This window comes from Amblyraja radiata, chromosome 22 (assembly GCF_010909765.2).
Source record: "Amblyraja radiata isolate CabotCenter1 chromosome 22, sAmbRad1.1.pri, whole genome shotgun sequence".
Classification (NCBI taxonomy): Eukaryota; Metazoa; Chordata; class Chondrichthyes; order Rajiformes; family Rajidae; genus Amblyraja; species Amblyraja radiata.
In genome coordinates, this window is record NC_045977.1 from 31427043 (window position 1) to 31446115 (window position 19073).

The window sequence follows — 19073 nt, forward strand, 5'->3', positions numbered from 1 at the left end:
AAACACAGTCAGTCAATGAGAAAAAATATGTACAAATCCCAGAATCAACAAATTTACCCCCTGGGTAAGCTGGTAATTTACCCCAGGTTGGGAACCCTTGCTCTAGACAAACATTCACAGAGGTGTTCCAACACAAGTCAGGTTAAGAATAAATCTCCCAATACAAAGGTCCTTCAATTATTCCCGGGGCAAAGAAGGCATAGATTAAATTTAGAGTAAAACCTCTCTTTTTGCACATTCCATCAAACACACCCAAACCGTCCATTTTCACAGAGTTAATTTTATCCGCCAAGTGCGTAAAACCACCAGCTGTCAGCTTTTCAAAACTGAACACTTGCAACAGGACGCCAAATGTAATTTAAAATTCAATTCACAATGAACATAGTCGGGGTTCTGAGATGACATTCTGTTTCGCAATACTGGAACTAGGTATATGGATTCCCCCATAGTCAGTGGAAATTGCTTACCAATAGACTTGCAGACTAACATGGCGGTTGTTGCTTGTGTCCTTCCAAGTGCAATTCATTGCTTCTTCGTAGTCGACAAAGCAGGTCAGAGTACCTACAATAAAAAAACATGTTCACAATGAGATACACTGAAGCAGTTTGTCTGTTGCATTAAATGCTCAATACTTAATCAAAAGGATCTGAACTTTCCAACAAAGATAGACATAAGGTGTTGAAGTAACTCAATGTGTCATGCAGCATCTCGGGAAAAAATATTTTTTCCCCACCATTTTGTGTTTATTCTTGGTATAAACCAGCGTCTGCAGTTATTTGTCTCTACTGGTCTCTCCATCACTCACTCCCATCTCCTGAAATGTCCGGTCCCCACCAAATCGGTTTCAAAGTTCAATTGCAAGTCCCCAGGCCTCTGACTGTTGCAGTTATCAGTAGTGTTCTTATTATCAGTAAGGTTCAACAATTAAAGAACCTACTTCACATTTTTAAAGTAGCAAATGTGATGGGATTTGGGAATTCGCTGCTGGAAGAAATCGATGGGAATGAAAATCCCAGCAGTTGTACAATGGCTGGATGAGCTGCTGGAACAACTTAATGCCAAAGAAGTTTTGTTTTTAGTTTAGTTTAGAGATACAGCGCGGAAGCAGGCCCTTCGGCCCACTGGGTCCGCACCGACCAACGATCCCCGCATATTTTACACTATCCTATCAACACACACTAGGGACAATTTTTACATTTACCAAGCCAATTTACCTACAAACCTGTACGTCTTTGGAGTGTCGGAGGAAACTGAAGATCTGGGAGAAAACCCACGCAGGTCACGGGGTGAACGTACAATCTCTGTCTAGACAGCACCCGTAGTCAGGATCGAACCCAGGTCTCTGGCGCTGCATTCGCTGAAAGGAAGCAACTCTACCGCTGCGCCACCGTGCCACCCTAGGTAGTGAATCCGATCTGGATTCAGGGACAGCCGACACACTACAAAAAATCCAAAACAACACCTCCCCTGACTAACCCACCCCGTCTCCCCATGAACCATGATTGAATCTTGAGGATATCCATCAATGTGTTCATATACTGATGACCATACTTCAGTAGGAACCAAGATGAGTCAGGAAGTCATGTTTCATAGAAACATAGAAAATAGGTGCAGGAGTAGGTCATTCGGCCCTTCGAGCCTGCACCGCCATTCGATATGATCATGGCTGATCATCCAACTCAGTATCCCATCCCTGCCTTCTCTCCATACCCCCTGATCCCTTTAGCCACTAGGGCCACATCTAACTCCCTCTTAAATATAGCCAATGAACTGGCCTCAACTACCTTATGTGGCAGAGAATTCCACAGAATCACCACTCTCTGTGTAAAAAATTATTTTCTCATCTCGGTCCTAAAAGACCTCACATTTATCCACATTATACTGCATCTGCCATGCATTTTCCCACTCCCCCAGCCTATCCAAGTCACCTTGCAGCCTCCTAGCATCCTCCTCACAGCTAACACTGCCCCCCAGCTTTGTGTCATCCGCAAACTTGGAGATGTTGCATTCAATTCCCTCATCCAGATCATTAATATATATTGTAAATAGCTGGGGTCCCAGCACTGAGCCTTGCGGTACCCCACTAGTCACTGCCTGCCATTCTGAAAAGGACCCGTTTACTCCTACTCTTTGCTTCCTGTCTGCCAGCCAGTTCTCTATTAACATCAATACTGAACCCCCAATACCAGCTTCCCAAAACTTTAGTTAGGCCACATTTCTGGATTTTTGTGAGCAGTTCTGATCATCCCATTACAGGAAGGATGCATAAGCTTTGGAGGGGGTGCGGAGGAGGTTTAGCAGAATGCTGCTTGGCTTGTGTTTAAGAAGGAACTGCAGATGCTGGAAAATCGAAGGTACACAAAAAAGCTGGAGAAACTCAGCGGGTGCAGCAGCATCTATGGAGGGAAGGAAATAGGCAACGTTTCGGGCCGAAACCCTTCTTCAGACTTGGCTTGGCTTGGTTGGCTTGGCTTGGCTTGGCTTGGTTGGCTTGCTGCTTGGCTTGGCTTGGCTTGGTTGGATTGCTGCTTGGCTTGGCTTGGCTTGGCTTGGCTTGGCTTGGCTTGGCTTGGCTTGGCTTGGCTTGGCTTGGCTTGGCTTGGCTTGGTTGGCTTGCTGCTTGGCTTGGTTGGGTGGCGCCGTACAATGTCTGCCTCGCCAACAGTCTGTCTCGTCCCTTTCTCTCCTTGTTGTTTTTTTAGTCTGTAGTTAAACTCCCCTGACATCAGTCTGAAGAAGGGTCTCGACCCGAAACGTCACCCATTCCTTCTCTCCTGTGATGCTGCCTGTCCTGCTGAATTACTCCAGCATTTTCTGTCTATCAGGGATTAGTTTAATTTGACATCATGTTCAGCATGGACGTGGTGGGCTGAAGAGCCTGTTCCTGCGCTGTGCTGCTCTTTGCGTGTTGAGGTAGTGGACAATTGCTGTGGTTCTTTCTCCCTAATCAATATTAGGGCACGGTAGGAGAGAACGTATCTGTGAAGATGTCCCTAACTAGCTTGCACAGGAACTTCTAAAGAAACATTGGCATCAAAAATGTCATTAGGGGAGACTAGAAGCAATGTGGAATTTGGATTAGAAAAAAAACTGGAAGGGAAGCAGCGTATTTGTATTGATTCTGATCAACCCCAAATACTGGATCAATCGCCCTCTTCACACCTTTCCCCCATGTACTGTCATGTACGCTTACCTCTACCGATTATTCCATTATTGTACTTGAACATTTTCTGTGCATTACTTCAGATTGCATTACAATCTTGTACCCTTCTGCCATTTTGATTAAATTGCTGTGTCTATCATTACTGCATGTGTTACTGTGTGATCTGTGAGCTTCATGCGAACAAGGAATTTTATTGCATACGAACAATAAACTAATTTGAAAGCCTACTTGAGTTCTGAGCTTTGGCGATGAGACACAGGAAGGGGAGCAAGATGAACGTCATGCTGCTGCTTGCCATGGCTGCAACAAACCTGTTGGACAAAATGAACAGCGATTAGTAAATGCAAGAGCTCCACTTCCAAACCGGCTCTAAATGAACGAGCAACGAAAGTCTTACTCTGACGCACCACAGATCTGCCGATAGCAGTGTCACACGGGGATCAGACATCACACGTTTTACAACATTGCTACGATGTGCATATTACACAATGTACCTCTTCCAGGAATAATTGTCGGGTCATATGTAGCAGGAACTTTACTCTGTATCTAACCGCTGCTGAACCATCCCTGAGTACAGTTGATGTTAGATACAGTGTAGAGGAAGCTTTACATTGCCGATCATTTCTTCTACATCTACTTCCTTGGCTTTCGATCCTTTGAGACAACTGGTGGGAAAATATTACTATATAATATAATATTATTGTATTGTATCTAACTCTTGCTGAACCTGTCCCTTATGCCCCTGTCCCACTTAGAAAACCTGAACGGAAACCTCTGGAGACTTTGCGCCCCACCCAAGGTTTCCGTGCGGTTCCCGGAGGTTGCAGGTGGTTGCCGGAGGTTGCAGGTAGTGGAAGCAGGTCGGGAGACTGACAAAAACCTCCGCGAACCGCACGGAAACCTTGGGTGGGGCGCAAAGTCTCCAGAGGTTTCCGTTCAGGTTTCCTAAGTGGGACAGGGGCATAGGGTATCAATAGCGTAGAAAGGCTTTCATTCAGTTTTTAACCCTTGTTGCGCTCACTATGAAAGAGCTTGCCCATACATTGTAGAGAGAACTGCATCACTCAGTATCTACCCCACATTGTGCCCACCCTGAGAGATTCTGGACTTGACAGCAGCGTAGTAAACTTCATTTGCAAACACAATTTCATTTGCAAAGACACGCCCACCCCCATGCAGTTATATGGCATCAAATCGACTGAGCGCTGTACTTTGAAAACAAATAGCAATCAATAAGGATCAGAGAACAACTAAAATCTGGTAATCATTTACAGCCTTGAGTTTCAGAACTGAGCTGCCAGCCGGTGCTGCCAAGGTAATGCTCAGATCAAAGATTAGTCTGAATGGACTGGAGTTTGCCTGATTAACATTCTGGCAAGAAAGAGGATAGTAAACAGACTTATCTCTGTGGCATTTCATGATATAAAAATATGTTGTCACCTCCATATATTCTTCCAGGAATGTGCTTCTAATTTAAAATGGTAGGTCGTGAGCTGCTGAGAGTAGTGTTATCTGCAGTGGTATAATCTATTAACTGCATCAGCAGTGTAGAGGAGTGCGGTGCTATTGTGCTCTTTTAACAAACGGATTCAAGTGCAGCATCTTTCCTGCTGTGGCGTTGGAGGCCAGCTGCAACCAGAGGCCAGCTCTGAGTGGAGGAGGCAGATCTAACTGCTCCCAACTCCCACCTCCCCCACCACCACTTCTGCCATGATGAGAGTCACAGCCTTCACCACAACTTCCCCCAACACCCTTTCCAGTTTGACCTCTGTTTAATGTTGCCCAAACAATCTCCCCCTGCACTTTTTAAGTAGCCTTGAATTTGGTTGAGAGATACAGAGTGGAAACAGGCCCTTCGGCCCACCGAGTCCACGCTGGCCATTGAGCACCCAGTACTGTGGCGCAGTGGTTGAGTTGCCATCTTACAGCACCAGAGACCCAGGTTCGATCCTGACTATGGGCGCTGACTGTGCAGTTTGTACCTTCTCCCTCTGGTCGACTGGATTTTCGTAAAGTGCTAAAGTTTCCTCGCACACCCCAAGTGTTCCTCGCAGGTTTGTATGTTAATTGGCTTCAGTAAAAATTGTCCCTAGGGTGAAAGGATAGTGTTAGTGTATGGGGTGAACGCTGGTTGGCATGGAGGGCTGAAGAGCGTGATTTAGTACTGTGCCTCTGAAGTCTAAATGTCCAAACTAGCTCAATGTTATCCCACTTTCTCATCCACTGCCTGCTGGGCCAATGTGTTGCCCCTAGAAATCCAACAATGATAATACTCAGCTCTGTGTAAGAGGGACAAGCCCGTTCCTAACTGATGCAGAACAACATCTATGTGTCTCAGGTCAGCTCCTTTGTATGTACAGAGGGACTACCAGGGGTAATGAAGGACACAGAGTGCTGGAGTAACTCCAGAGATGCTGCCGGGCCTGCTGAGAAGATGGTTTAGTTTAGTTTAGTTAATAGTCAGGGTTGTATGGCACAGAGGAAAATAATAATAATAACTTTATTTATAGAGCACTTTAAAAACAACCACAGTTGCAACAAAGTGCTGTACATGACTAATCATGAACATAAAATTATTACAAGACAATAAAAACATTAAAAGAGAGAGTAAAAACAATAAAAAACATTAAAAACACTAAAACAGGAGCAAAGTCTCATGCAGGGTCAAAAGCCAAGGAATAGAAAAGGGTTTTAAGACTGGTTTTGAAGATGGACAGTGAGGGGGCCTGTCTGATGTGCAACGGCAGAGTGTTCCATAATGTCGGAGCAGCAACAGAGAAGGCTCTATCCCCTCTGAGCTTCCGCTTAGACCTCGGTACCTCCAGGAGCAGCTGATCAGCTGACCTGAGGCACCGGGCAGGAGGGTAAGGATGAAGCAGCTCAGAGAGGTAAGGCGGGGCGAGACCATTTAAAGATTTAAAAACGAATAGAAGAATCTTAAAATGAACTCGAAAGTACACCGGCAGCCAGTGGAGGGAGGCCAGAATTGGCGTAATGTGCTCCCTCTTTCGAGTTCCAGTTAAGAGGCGAGCAGCAGCATTCTGAACCAACTGGAGACGAGCCAAGGAAGATCGAGTAACTCCAAAATAGAGTGCGTTACAGTAATCCAGCCTAGATGTAATGAAGGCATGGATTACTGTTTCAAAATGCTGCCGCTCAAGAATGGGCTTCACCTTTGACAGCTGCCTTAAATGAAAGAAGCTGGACTTAACTACCTTGCCTATTTGATGATCTAGCCTTGATCAGCTGATAGACACAAAATGTTGGAGTAACTTAGCAGGACAGGCAGCATCTTTGGAGAGAAGGAAATGGGTGACGCTTCGGGTTGAGACCCTTCTTCAGACTGAGTAGCTGATGTCTGGAGCTATGTTGTTTCCATTTCCTGGGATGTATATTAGTACGGTGGCCAGTAAGGTGCAGAGACAAATCAAATAACAAAGCAGTCAACTAACTGCAATATTAGTCAGCAGGATTCCTGTCTTTTACCTTCGTTTCTTTATTGTCTTTGGGAAATGGACTAAATATCCAGCCTGACCTGCCAGGCACATCAATCAACTCTTCTCTCTCCCTCTCCCTCTCCCTCTCTCTCTCTCTCCTTCCATTCACACATTGACCAGCTAATCTTACTTACAGCTTGGTCACGATGGTTTGACCCTTTCAGAAACATCTCCCCTCTGCTCCTCCCCATCCCCTGCAGGTTAACGAGCCACTTCTGTCTCCTTCCCAGTTCTGATGAAGGGCCTTCGACCTGAAACGTCAACTCTTGCTTCTCTTCCCGCAGATGCGGCCTGACCTGCTGAGGGTTGCCAGCATTTTCTCTTTCTATTTTACTCCTGACGGCTTGTGAACTGTTTGAGTTTGAGTGTGCAGTTGTGGTATTGAGTGTATAGTTAAGAAACAACCGACCAGAAGACAGTGGCCTGAAACGAAAAGTCAACATACGATACACAAATAATCCACAACTCCCTTCCAATCTTTACGAGCACCTTGACGAACATAATGGCAACTCAAGCCTCGGAATTAATGTTGAGACTGACCCTTCCGTAAACCTGGCCAAGTTGATTCTCCCGAAGGCAATGGAGAATCTGGTTTGCATTTAAACGTGGGGCCCCAGACACTGTAAAGTGAGGGTTTAACAAACAGCACATGTTCACTCACCTCAAAACGAGTTAACTGTTGGAAACTCCCTAATGGTGCACAGCAGTGAATGCTACAAGTTGACAAAGAGCTTCGGAGCAGAGCTGTGGAATCTATGAAAGAGCAGAGGAAGAGATTAAGTGGAACCAGAATCAGATAAGCTTTCCCCTCTGTACTTACCCACTTGACAGCAAGTTTCTATCTTCTTGATTGAGGAGTATGATTATAATATCTACTGTAATGTGGAGACTAATTTGGTTGTGGCTCTTCTCGATGTCTCATACTTTGACCTTTTAGGCCACTGCGGCTTGCATGAGTAATTATTCATTCAAATTCAAACAGTTCCCATGTTGTGAGGAGGATCAAACTTATTCTGTCCAACCTTTATTCCACACTCAGGCAGCAAGTGTGATTAATCCCAGTGTTAAATTAAGCAGAAATGGGCATCCTGTCCCTAATGGAAGGTTGCAGTGGTTCTCGACAGTATATTATGGAGAGTATCCATACATCGAATGAGTAGCAAAATAGTTGCAAGGCACAAGCTGGAAAGAGTGCAGAGAAGATTTACGAGGATGTTGCCAGGACCTGAAGGCCTGCGCTACAGGGAGAGGTGGGGCAGGCTAGGACTTTGTTCCTTGGAGTGCAGCAGGATGAGGGGTGATCTAATAGAGGTGTACATCATGCGACAAATAGATCGGGTAAATGCACAGAGTTATTCCACCCAGGGTAGGGGACTCGAGAACCAGGGTTCGTAGGTTTAAGATTAGGGGGGAGAGATTTAATAGGAGCCTGAGGGGTCACTTTTTCACCGCATGGGTTTCCTCCGGGTGCCTTGGTTTCCTTTCACATCTCAAAGGCCTGCGGGTTTGTCAGTTAATTTGCCTCTCATGTGTTAGGGAGTGGATGTAAAAGTGGGATAACATAGAACTAATGTGAATGGATGGTCGATGGTCTGCATGGACTCGATGGGCTGAAGAGCCTGTTGCCATGCTGTGTCTTTCAATCAATCAAACAATCGGAGGATAGACACAAAATGCTGGACTAACTCAGTGGGACAGGCAGCATCTCTGGAGAGAAGGAATGGGTGACGTTTCGGGTCGAGACCCCTCTTTGGACTGCGAGTCAGAGGAGAGGGAGACACAGAGATATCGGACGATAAAGTGTGAAAACGACACATCAAAGGGGATGTAGACCAAGGAAAATGTAGAATAGATCGTTGCTAGCTAGGAGAAGGTGAAAACCAAGCATACAAAGGTAAAATTTAACCAGGAACTAGGATGGGGGAGGGATGGAGTCGCTTGAAGTCAGAGTATTCAATGTTCATATCGCTGTGGTTGTAAGCTGCCCAAGCGAAATATGAGGTGTGTTCCTCCAATGTGCATTGGGCCACACGTTGACACTGGCCGAGGCCCAGGACAGAAAAGTCCATCAATCGATCAATCAAGCAAGCAACCCTTTATTCTACCAGTCTGAAGAAGGTTCTCGCCCAGAAACGTCACCCATTCCTTCTGTCCAGAGATGCTGTCTGTCCCACTTAGTTACTCCAGCTTTTTGTGTCTATCTTTGCTCCAACACTCTATACAGTATCACTTCACTACTCAGGGACAGAACGAGGAGACAATCTTGTATCACACATACTTGGTGAAAGGGCAATGATTAGTCCGTGCTGGAACTGGCACTTTGACACCCACAGATGTAGCTCTTCACCAAAGTGGTTTCTGATCTTCCATCATCCAGGGGTTTAAACCAAGTGGACTCTCACTGCCACTGGTTGCCTGAAGAACAGCTCGCTTTGGTTTGACCCCTCACATCACACCATCCCTCACACACACACATTCGCCCATCACAACTCACCCGCAGCACCACACACAGACCTCAACTCTGCACGCCCTCATCACTGCACTGCTCATCCATTGCACTTGACCTTCTCACCCCTGTCTATCCCCCCCCCCCCCCCCATCTCCATGCCTCACCCTTCCACCATTCCCACTCACCCTTCCCTCTCCCCTCTCCTCCCCGCAACAGGAGAGGTGGCGGGAGCAGCGAGAACAGTGGGAGCTTCACTTGGTTTAAAGCCCTGGAAGACAGAGGATTAGCTTGTGCCCTGAGCAGGGTGGACACAGCTAGCGTTGCCCTCCGCAAAACAACACATGAATTCCAGAATCACAACCCACCCACGGCCCAGGGAGCCAACAACACAAGCCGACAATGGGCGAGCAACTCCACACTGCCCCAGTGTGAAACACCGATGCTTCAGCAACCCACCGCACAACACTCACGCAGATACCTTCAAACGTTGGCACTGAGGAGAAAACCCCTTGCAGCGCGCCCACGACAGAGCCGACGACCTCAGTCAGCTACCATGAGATCTCCTCCGCTGTTCCAGCGATGCCCCACTGATCGATTGCCACAGACACAGAGAGATTAGAAGCAAGCTGTTAGTGCAGTTGAGTAAGCTTGCTATCAGAATCATTTCAGATCTTAACTCCCACCTCTGTATCTGATAAAGACGAGGGGCCAATGAGCTGAGCAAGGTGTGGCTTACTCCCTCACGTGTGGTGATATGCTCTATGCTCTTTCCATTTCTTTTATTCTTCCTCAAGCCCCTCTTTTTCTTTTGTAAATTTGTCCCTCGTTCTACCTCCTTCCCCATTTATTTTCTTAGTTCAGTACAGTTCAAAGATGCAGCCTGAAAAAAGGCCCCTCTGCCCACACTAACACTCTCCCACACACACTAGGGACAATTTACACTAACACCAAGCCAGTCAAGTCAGGTCAGGTCAGATCAAGCGAGTTTATTGTCATGTGTCCCAGATAGGACAATGAAATTCTTGCATTTGCTGCAGCACAACAGGATATTGTAGTCATAAATACAAATCAGATCAGTGTGTCCATCTACCATAATAAATGTATATACATACATCAGTAAACAGATAAAGTGCAATAGGCTGTTATAGTTCATAGTTTGTTTGAAGTTGTGTTTAATAGCCTGATGGCTGTGGCTGTGGGGATTTCAGCCTACAAACCTGTGCGTCTTTGGAGTGTGGGAGGAAAACAGAGATCTGGGAGAAAACTCACGCAGTTCACGGGGAGAACGTACAAACTCCGTATAGACGGCACCCGCAGTCAGGATCGAACCCAGGTCTCTGGTGCTGTAAGGCAGCAACTCTACCGCTGCGCCACCGAGCCGCCCCTACTTTGCGTCTTCCTTATCTCTGTCCTGTTTTTATTGTTCGTTATATTCCCTCCGCCTCTTTGCCCCTCCCATACATTCTCAGACTTAATATATTTATGGGTCTTCTCACTTATGAGTCTTCCCTTCTACTTTGTTGTTTACACATTTCTTCTCACCATTCTCCAGGACCATTTCCCCGTACATTTCATAGAGGGGTTAGCGTTGTTTGTGGAGTTTCCCAAGGCTTCTGTGCAGGAAGGAACTACAGATGCTGGTTTAAACCGATGATAGGCACAAAAGGCTGGAGTAACTCAGCGGGGCAGGCAGCATCTCTGGAGGAAAGGAATGGGTGACATTTACCCGAAATGAGTTGTCCCGCTGAGTTACTCCAGTATTTTGTGTCTATCTTCCCAAGGCTTCTACAGATCCTGCACAGGGAGACAAATCTCCACTTAATTCTTCAGCGTAGAAAGAGAGCATTTGATCTGTCAGCAAACAACATAGTGCTGGAGGAACTCAGCATCTGGGGATGGTCGTAGACAGATGATGTTTCGGGTCAGGGTCCTCCTTCAGACTCGAGTCCCTCCAGCACTGTTCTATTGCTCAGGAGTCCAGCATCAGCAGTCTCTTGTTCTGGTTGAAAGATACACGTTGGAAATAGGCTCTTCAACCCACTGGCTCCACACCGACCATCAATCACCCTTTCTGACGAGTTCTAAGTGATCCCACTTTCGCATCCATTCCCGATGCACTCGGGGTAATGTACAGAGGCCAATTAACCTACAAACCCGCACGTCTCTGGGATGTGGGAGGAAAACGGAGCACCAGGAGGAAACACACGTGGTCACCGGGAGAATTTGTAACCTTCGCACTGACAGTAAGATTGAATCTGGGTATCTGATGCTCTGAGATACAGCTCTACCAGCTGTGCCACTGTGTCTCCATTTGATCTATCACCGTGCCATCGTAGAGAAACCTTTCCTTATTTCCAGTATCCCATCACCGGCAATTATTAATAAAGAAGTTGAATATGGTCTTTTTCTTTTGAAAACTATTTTGAAAACCACAGCTCTTGATCATTTTCGACAGACTAAACATATGCTGCCAGCATTCAATATTAATACATTTTCAAACCTTTTACCTCGTAATAACATTTAGCGGTTTCTGACTCACCAGCCAGTGGAAATCTGAAGTGAAAATACTGGAAAAACTCAGCAGGTCAAGTAGCTCAGCAGATTCTGACAAAGGGCCATCAGCCTGAAATGTTAATTCTTTCTTTTACTACTGCCTGACCTGCTGTGTGTTTACAGCATTTTCTGTTGTTATTTCAGATTTCCAACATCTATCCAACATGTTTGCAACTTTATGTGCCTCTTTTTTTATATGACGATGTATTTGACTTCCCTTGTCAGCCACGGTCACCCATTCTCCCCACAGAATCTTTCTCCCTCTTTGGAATGAAAAGATCCTGCATCTTCCAAATTATTCCCAGAAGTTCCTGACATCGCTGTTCCACCTTCATTCCTGCTAGATTCCCTTTCCAATCAATCATTCCTGCTAGGGTTCCCTTCCAATTTTGCATTTTAATTTAATTTCCAGCGATTGGATACAGACTTTTCTCCCCCTTGTTTACTAATCTAGGCTTCCTTTGCAACACCAGCCATTGTTCATCCTCCATTCTACTGAAAATAAATCCCATTCCTTCTCTCCAGAGATGCTGCCAGTCCCACTGAGTTACTCCAGCATTTTGTGTCCGTCCAGTCGGTTAATGTGGCTTCATAACTGACGGGTGAGGAGAGGGACGTGGTGTCCAAGGGAGGAGATGGCCGAAGGCTGGGACTTGTCCGCTACGGGCACTGCTCCTAAAAACTAGAGCATGGACTTCGAACATGGTGCCTCCTGCATGTGGCTCCATAGATTATCCTTGTACACTTACTGATTGGCAGTCTGGTGAGACTCTACTTGACTGTTTGTAAGGAAAATAATTTCACTGTCGTTAATAATTAACAATTATGTGACAATAAAAAGCAGTATTGACTATTGACTAACTGCTGCCTCTTGTTATTGCGAGGACTTCTGTAGATTTACACACCATCGGAAGTCCTGACCTTCTTAAATTCAAGAGCAAACAATACTCTAACTATAGTCACGATAAGGTGTTTGTCTCAGTTTAATATTTTTGTATTTCAACCTGGTCAAGAAAATCATATGCCTCTCTTGGCGGTTATACCAAACAGTCTCTACAGTGAAATAAGACGTGTTCTTCTGCTTAAGTAGTCAGTGGTATCGCGAGTGACTTGCTACCACTCTGGTTCTGCAGGTTTTGCAGGAGATGAATGGTGGGTTGGGTGAGCAGTTGGATTGTTTGCCACCATCCAAGGGACTTCTGTGGCCACAAACCAGGGGTTCCCATGAGTCAGAAAGTATGCGAAGGATGGTACATTTTCTACAAGGGTGGCATGGTGGCGCAGCAGTAGAATTGCTGCCTTAGAGCACAAAAGACTCGGATTCGATCCTGACTACAGGTGCTGTCTGTTACGGAGTTTGTACGTTCACCATGTGATTGCATGGGTTTTCTCCAGTTGCTCCATTTTCCTTCCGCACTCCAAAGATGTACAGGTTTGTAGGTTGTAAAGATTGTAAATTGTCCTTAGTGTGTAGGATAGTGTTAGTGTACGGGGATCTATGGTCAGCGCAGATTAGGTGGGCCGAAAGTCCTATTACTGTTGCATCTCTGAACTAAATGAAACTAAACTAAACTAAACTCACTAAAGTACATCCATGAACCTTGTTCTCTCCTTGCTGCCATGGAGCTCAGAGTAAAGCTCTCTTTATGGGAATCTGTGTTGGGCAAGTGAGCTATATGTGTTGGAATTGGCTCAATGTAATCGGAGCTCCAGTGCTGCTGGAGATGTTGGCCTGGCATCAGCTCATTTATCCAATAGTCAATAGCGTTTAATTGTCAAATGTACTGAATGTGGAACAATGAAATTGTTACTTACAGCAACATAAGGGGGAACTTCTTTACTCAGAGTGGTAGCGGTGTGGAATGAGCTTCCAGTGGAAGTGGTGGAGGCAGGTTCGTTGGTATCATTTAAAAATAAATTGGATAGGCATATGGATGAGAAGGGAATGGAGGGTTATGGTATGAGTGCAGGCAGGCGGGACTAAGGGAAAAAAGTTGTTCGGCACGGACTTGTAGGGCCGAGATGGCCTGTTTCCGTGCTGTAATTGTTATATGGTTATATGGTTATATGTGTTTGTAGTGTTCAAGAGCCTGATGTTTGTTGGGAAGAAGCTGTTCCTGAACCCGACAGTTATGTTTTTCAGACTTTGATATCTTCTTCCCGATGGCAAGAGTGAATCGAGAGTGTGGTCAGGATGGTGTGGGTCCTTGAAGATTCTGCCTTTTCAAGGCAGCGCCTGCACAAGTTCCCTCCGATGGTGGGGAGGGCAGTTCCCACAATGGACTTGAGCCCGTGGATTTGAGGATTTTGCAGAGGTAGATTGATGGTACTGTACCTGCACCTTACGATGCCTCATAGGCCAGGTCTCGGAAGCATACAGGAGGTCAGGGCTCCCTGCTGCCATTCAGAGTTTATTATAATGGATGTGGTAACAGAAGACCTTAAAAATATCAGCAGGACTAGACAAAGTCAGCAGGTGTTTACGAAAACGAAATGTGTTTTAAACACCCACTGGATTTTCTGATAATGAAAAGGAAACAAATTCATTTCTCATCTTTCTCAGAGATTCTAGAAAATGAGCTTAGATTACAATCATTTTTGATTTGAGTTATTTTGGTGCTGAGGCAACATACCAGTATTTTATCTCTCTTAAAATAGAGCGTGCATTTCTCAACAGAATTCTCTCCTTATCCAGTGCATTCAGAAAGTATTCAGACCCCTTCACTTTTTCCACATTTTGTTACGTTACAGCCTTATTCTAAAATGGATTAAATTATTTTTTTTTTAAATCATTAATCTACAAACAATACCCCAAAATAAAAAAGTGAAAAAAGGTGTTTAGAAATGTTTGCAAAGTAATTGGAAGGAAATAACTGAAATAACTGAAATATCACATTTACATAAGTATTCAGACCCTTCACTCAGTACTTTGTTGAGGCACCTTTGGCAGCGATTACAGCCTCAAGTCTTCTTGGATATGACGCTACAAGCTTGGCACACCTGTATTTGGGTAATTTCTCCCATTCTTCTCTGCAGATCCTCTCAAGCTCTGTTAGGTTGGATGGGGAGCGTCGATGCACAGCTATTTTCAGGTTCCTCCAGAGATGTTCGATCGGGTTCAAGTCCGGGCTCAGGCTGGGCCACTCAAGGACATTCACAGACTTGTCACAAAGCCACCACTGCGTTGTCTTGGCTGTGTGCTTAGGGTCGTTGTCCTGTTGGAAGGTGAACCTCCGCCCCAGTCTGCGGTCCAGAACGCTTTGGTGCAGGTTTTCATCAAGGATCTCTCTACACTTTGCTCCGTTCATCTTTCCCTCGATCCTGACTTGTTTCCCAGTTCCTGACGCTGAAAACCATCCACACAGCATGATGCTGCCACCACCATGCTTCACCGAAGGTATGACATTGGCCAGGTGATGAGCGGTACCTGGTTTCCTCCAGACGTGATGCTTGGCATTCAGGCCAAATAGTTCAATCTTGGTTTCATCAGACCAGAGAATCTTGTTTCTCATGGTCTGAGAGTCCTTTAGGTGCCTTTTGGCAAACTCTAAGCAGGTTGTCATGTGCTTTTTACTGAGGAGTGGCTTCCGTCTGGCCACTCTACCATAAAGGCCTGATTGGTGGAGTGCTGCAGATATAGTTGTCCTTCTGGAAGATTCTCCCATCTCCACAGAGGAACTCCGGAGCTCTGTCAGAGTGACTGTCATGTTCTTGGTCACCTCCCTGACCAAGGCCCTTTTCCCCCGATTTCTCAGTTTGGCCGGGTGGCCAGTTCTATGAAGAGTCCTGGTGGTTCCAAAGTTCTTCCATTTAAGAATGACGGAGGCCACTGTGCTCTTCGGGACCTGCAATGCTGCAGAAATTGTTTTATACCCTTCCCCAGATCTGTGTCTCTACACAATCCTGTCTCGGAGGTCTACGGACAATTCCTTCATCTTCATGGCTTGGTTTTTGCTCTGACATGCACTGTCAACTGTGGCACTTTATATAGACAGGTGTGTGCCTTTCCAAATCATGTCCAATCAATTTAATTTACCACTGGTGGACTCCTATAAAGTTGGAGAAACATCTCAAGGATAATTAATGGGAACAGGATGAACTTATGTTCAATTTTGAGTGTCGTAGTAAAGGGTCTAAATACTTATGTAAATATTTCATTTATTTTTTTATTACTTTGCAAATATTTCTAAACACATTCGCTTCTTCATTATGGGGTATTGTGTGTAGATTGATGATAAAAAAAAAGATTTTTTAAAAATCCATTTAAAAATAAGGCTGTAACGTAACAAAATGTGGAAAGAGTGAAGGGGTCTGAATACTTTCTGAATGCACTGTCCACCAACCCAAGTCTCCTTCAGGATCTGAGGCTATTGGAAAAGACGTGTTAACAGGCCACCTTCAAAATATCAAAGTTAGCATGGATTTATGGAGGGAAATCATGTTTGGTTGCAATGGATTTCATTGTTGGTATGAATTTCAGAGTACACAGGGTACACAAAGTAATGACAAATATTATGACCAGTGCAAAATAGCGGGTTGGTGCAAAATTGCAGTGCAGTACGAATTAATACAAGCAGATATTAAAGTACCATAATGGAATGAGGGTGAGATTGAGTTAAGGGCCCGTCCCACTTGGCAATTTTTTCGGTGTCATATCAGTGTCGCCAAAAGATTTTGAACATTTCAAAATCCAGCGGCGACAAAAAAAATGTTGCGACACTTGAAAAGACACCGCGTGTCATACGTCCACACGCCGCATCACGCCGCATCACGCCGCATCACGCCGCATCACGACGCATCACGCTGCATCACGCCGCATCACGCCGCATCACGCCGCATCACGCCGCATCACGCCGCATCACGCCGCATCACACCACGTCACCGACGCATCACACCGCAAATTTTTCGGTGACCTGATACGTCAGTCAATGATGCAGGCAATCGCTGAAAAAAATCGGCAAGTGGGACAGGCCCTTAAAGAGAAGAGTACGTGGCAGCACTTCTGGGAAGAGGATGTGAAAGAGGTGATTAGTGCAGGTGTCGGTTAACAGTGCGGAAGAAGCTATTTTTAAGTCTGGACATCGAACTTTGAAGCTCTTGCATCTTCTCCAAGAAGGTAGCAGAAGGAAAAGGGATGACCAGAGCAACAGGCATCCTAGATGATACTTCCTGATGCAACGTACCCTTGAAGATAGAATGGATGGAAGGAAGTAACGAGCTTGTGATGGACTGGACTGTGTTCACTGGTCTCTGCAGGTTCAGGTGGTCAAGCACAGAGCAGTTACTACACTGGGTGGAGATGCAACTTTAGAATACTTTCTATAGAGTAGCTGTAGAAGTTTGAGAGAATCATCATGGACATGCAGAAACTTCTTATCTGCCTGAGAAAGTAAATATGCCGGTGCACTCTGTTGATCACCATATCTGTGTGAATGGACCGGGTTACGTTGCTGGTGATGTAGAGGACCCAACCACCTGGAACGCAAGCACAGTGCCTGCAAACGAGGCAGGAGTCTCCATTCTGCTAGAAAACATGTCGCCTGATGGAGGACTTCAGGCAAGACCGAAGCATGGGGTCATGCAACCCCATCCGCCATCTTGGCTGTACTTCTTCTTCCTGCCTACAGATAAAGACTGAAGAGTGGATCTCTGGTGAAGAGGACCAGGAAGAGCCGATCAGGGGAGACAGGGGAGCTATTACAGGACTCTTTCAATTGGTGGACTGGGCCATCCATGTACAAGGACATCAGCAGACCTCAATGAATGGGCCACAGTCATCACCAACTTCATAAAGGAGTGCCTCAAAAAAGGCTCCCGGTCTTCCCCAACCAGAGGCCCCGGGTGAACCAAAAGATGTTGAAGACTAATCTGTTGAAGACTAGCTCTGTGGTGTTAGGACTGGCAATCCACATCTGAAGAATGGTCCTGACCTGAAAACTCACCTGTCCATACTGTGAGCAGGAACAGGGTACTGATTCTGGATGATCAGCCATGATCATAGTAAATGGCGGTGTTGGCTCGATGGGCAGAATGGCTGACTCCGGCACCTATTTTCTATGTTTCTATCTTTTATCTCCACAGATGCAGTCTTACACACAAGTTACTTGTCAAGTCTTTGGGCCACCTATCCCTAACTACACAAAATTTCAGCTCATAGTATATGATTCCGTCTGCATCTCAGATTGACAGTGTCTCAGTACAATTCATTGGACCACATGCCTACAAGATAGATACCTTTCATAATGTAAATTGCTTTGGGCAAATCTGCTTGTCTTTCTACACACGATCAGCTTTACAAGACTCCTCATTAAGATGGCGCCCAAAGTCACAGAAGTGGATCTGCAATCACACATTATAATCGCTCCTCTCTTTCAAACCTCTACTCCAACAGCGGCAATTCTTACTTTAACGACGCTCTTACCTGCACACTGCGAATGGCTCGATTGTCATCATGTATAGCCTTTCCGCTGACTGTTAGCACGTAACAAAAAGCATTTTGCACGTGACAATTAAACTAAACTAAAGATAGACACAAAATGCTGGAGTAACTCAACGGGACAGGCAGCATCTCTGCATAGAAGGAATAGGTGACGTTTTGGGTCGAGACCCTTCTTTGGACTGAGAGAGTCAGAGGAGAGTCATCATTATCCTCCTTGTTTGAAGTTCGTGTATTGACCACTCTGCTGCCATTGGGGAGATCTCTTTCTATTGAATGTTCAACAATTAAAATGCAAAGGTTTTTTTTGATTCTGGGTTTAATTTGAAGGACTAAAGCATGAGTTACACTCCAGCAATGGATTGAAAAGCTTTTGGGAATAAATCCAGGCTTCATGGACATACTGTAGTTTAGTTTAGTTTAGAGATGTAGCATGCTAAGAGACCTTTCTGCCAACCAAGTCCGCACCGACCAGCGATACCCGCACACTAACACCATCCTACACACACAAGGGAGAATTAACAATTTTACCAAGCCTGTGGAGTACGCCTTTGAGGTGTGGGATGAAACCAAAGATACTGGGATAAAACCCACGCAGGTCACGGGGAGAACATACAAACTCCACACAGACAGCACCCGTATTCAGCATCAAACTGGCGAGAGTCTCTGGCGCTGTAAGACAGCAACTCTACTGCAGCGCCACTGCTCAGTAAGTCCTGTGCACAGTCAGACTGCTGTGGTTCAGGAAAGAGTTAAACTTCAACAGATCTTCCAGCATGTCCATGTTGATTGTGAACTTTGGTTCATCTTCACGTATGCAGACCACAAAACTGTTTTTGATGGTACAGCTTTAATGTCAGTTGAATTACATGTGCTCATGCTGCCGATTTGGTTAAATAGTGTAGGAACATCCTGACAATGTGGCTCACCACAGAGGGGAGTATATTTCTGGCCATGCTGTCTGGGACATGTTCA

At 45.5% G+C, this 19073-nt stretch overlaps 1 long non-coding RNA gene across 1 annotated transcript; it reads left to right on the top strand.

Annotated features, from left to right (window-relative positions):
• Positions 1–868: 868 nt before the first annotated feature.
• On the top strand, positions 869–17007 carry LOC116985480. Its single transcript, XR_004415281.1, has 3 exons — positions 869–879; positions 1577–1579; positions 16962–17007. It is a non-coding gene; the product is annotated as an uncharacterized LOC116985480 (long non-coding RNA).
• The last annotated feature ends 2066 nt before the right edge of the window (positions 17008–19073 follow it).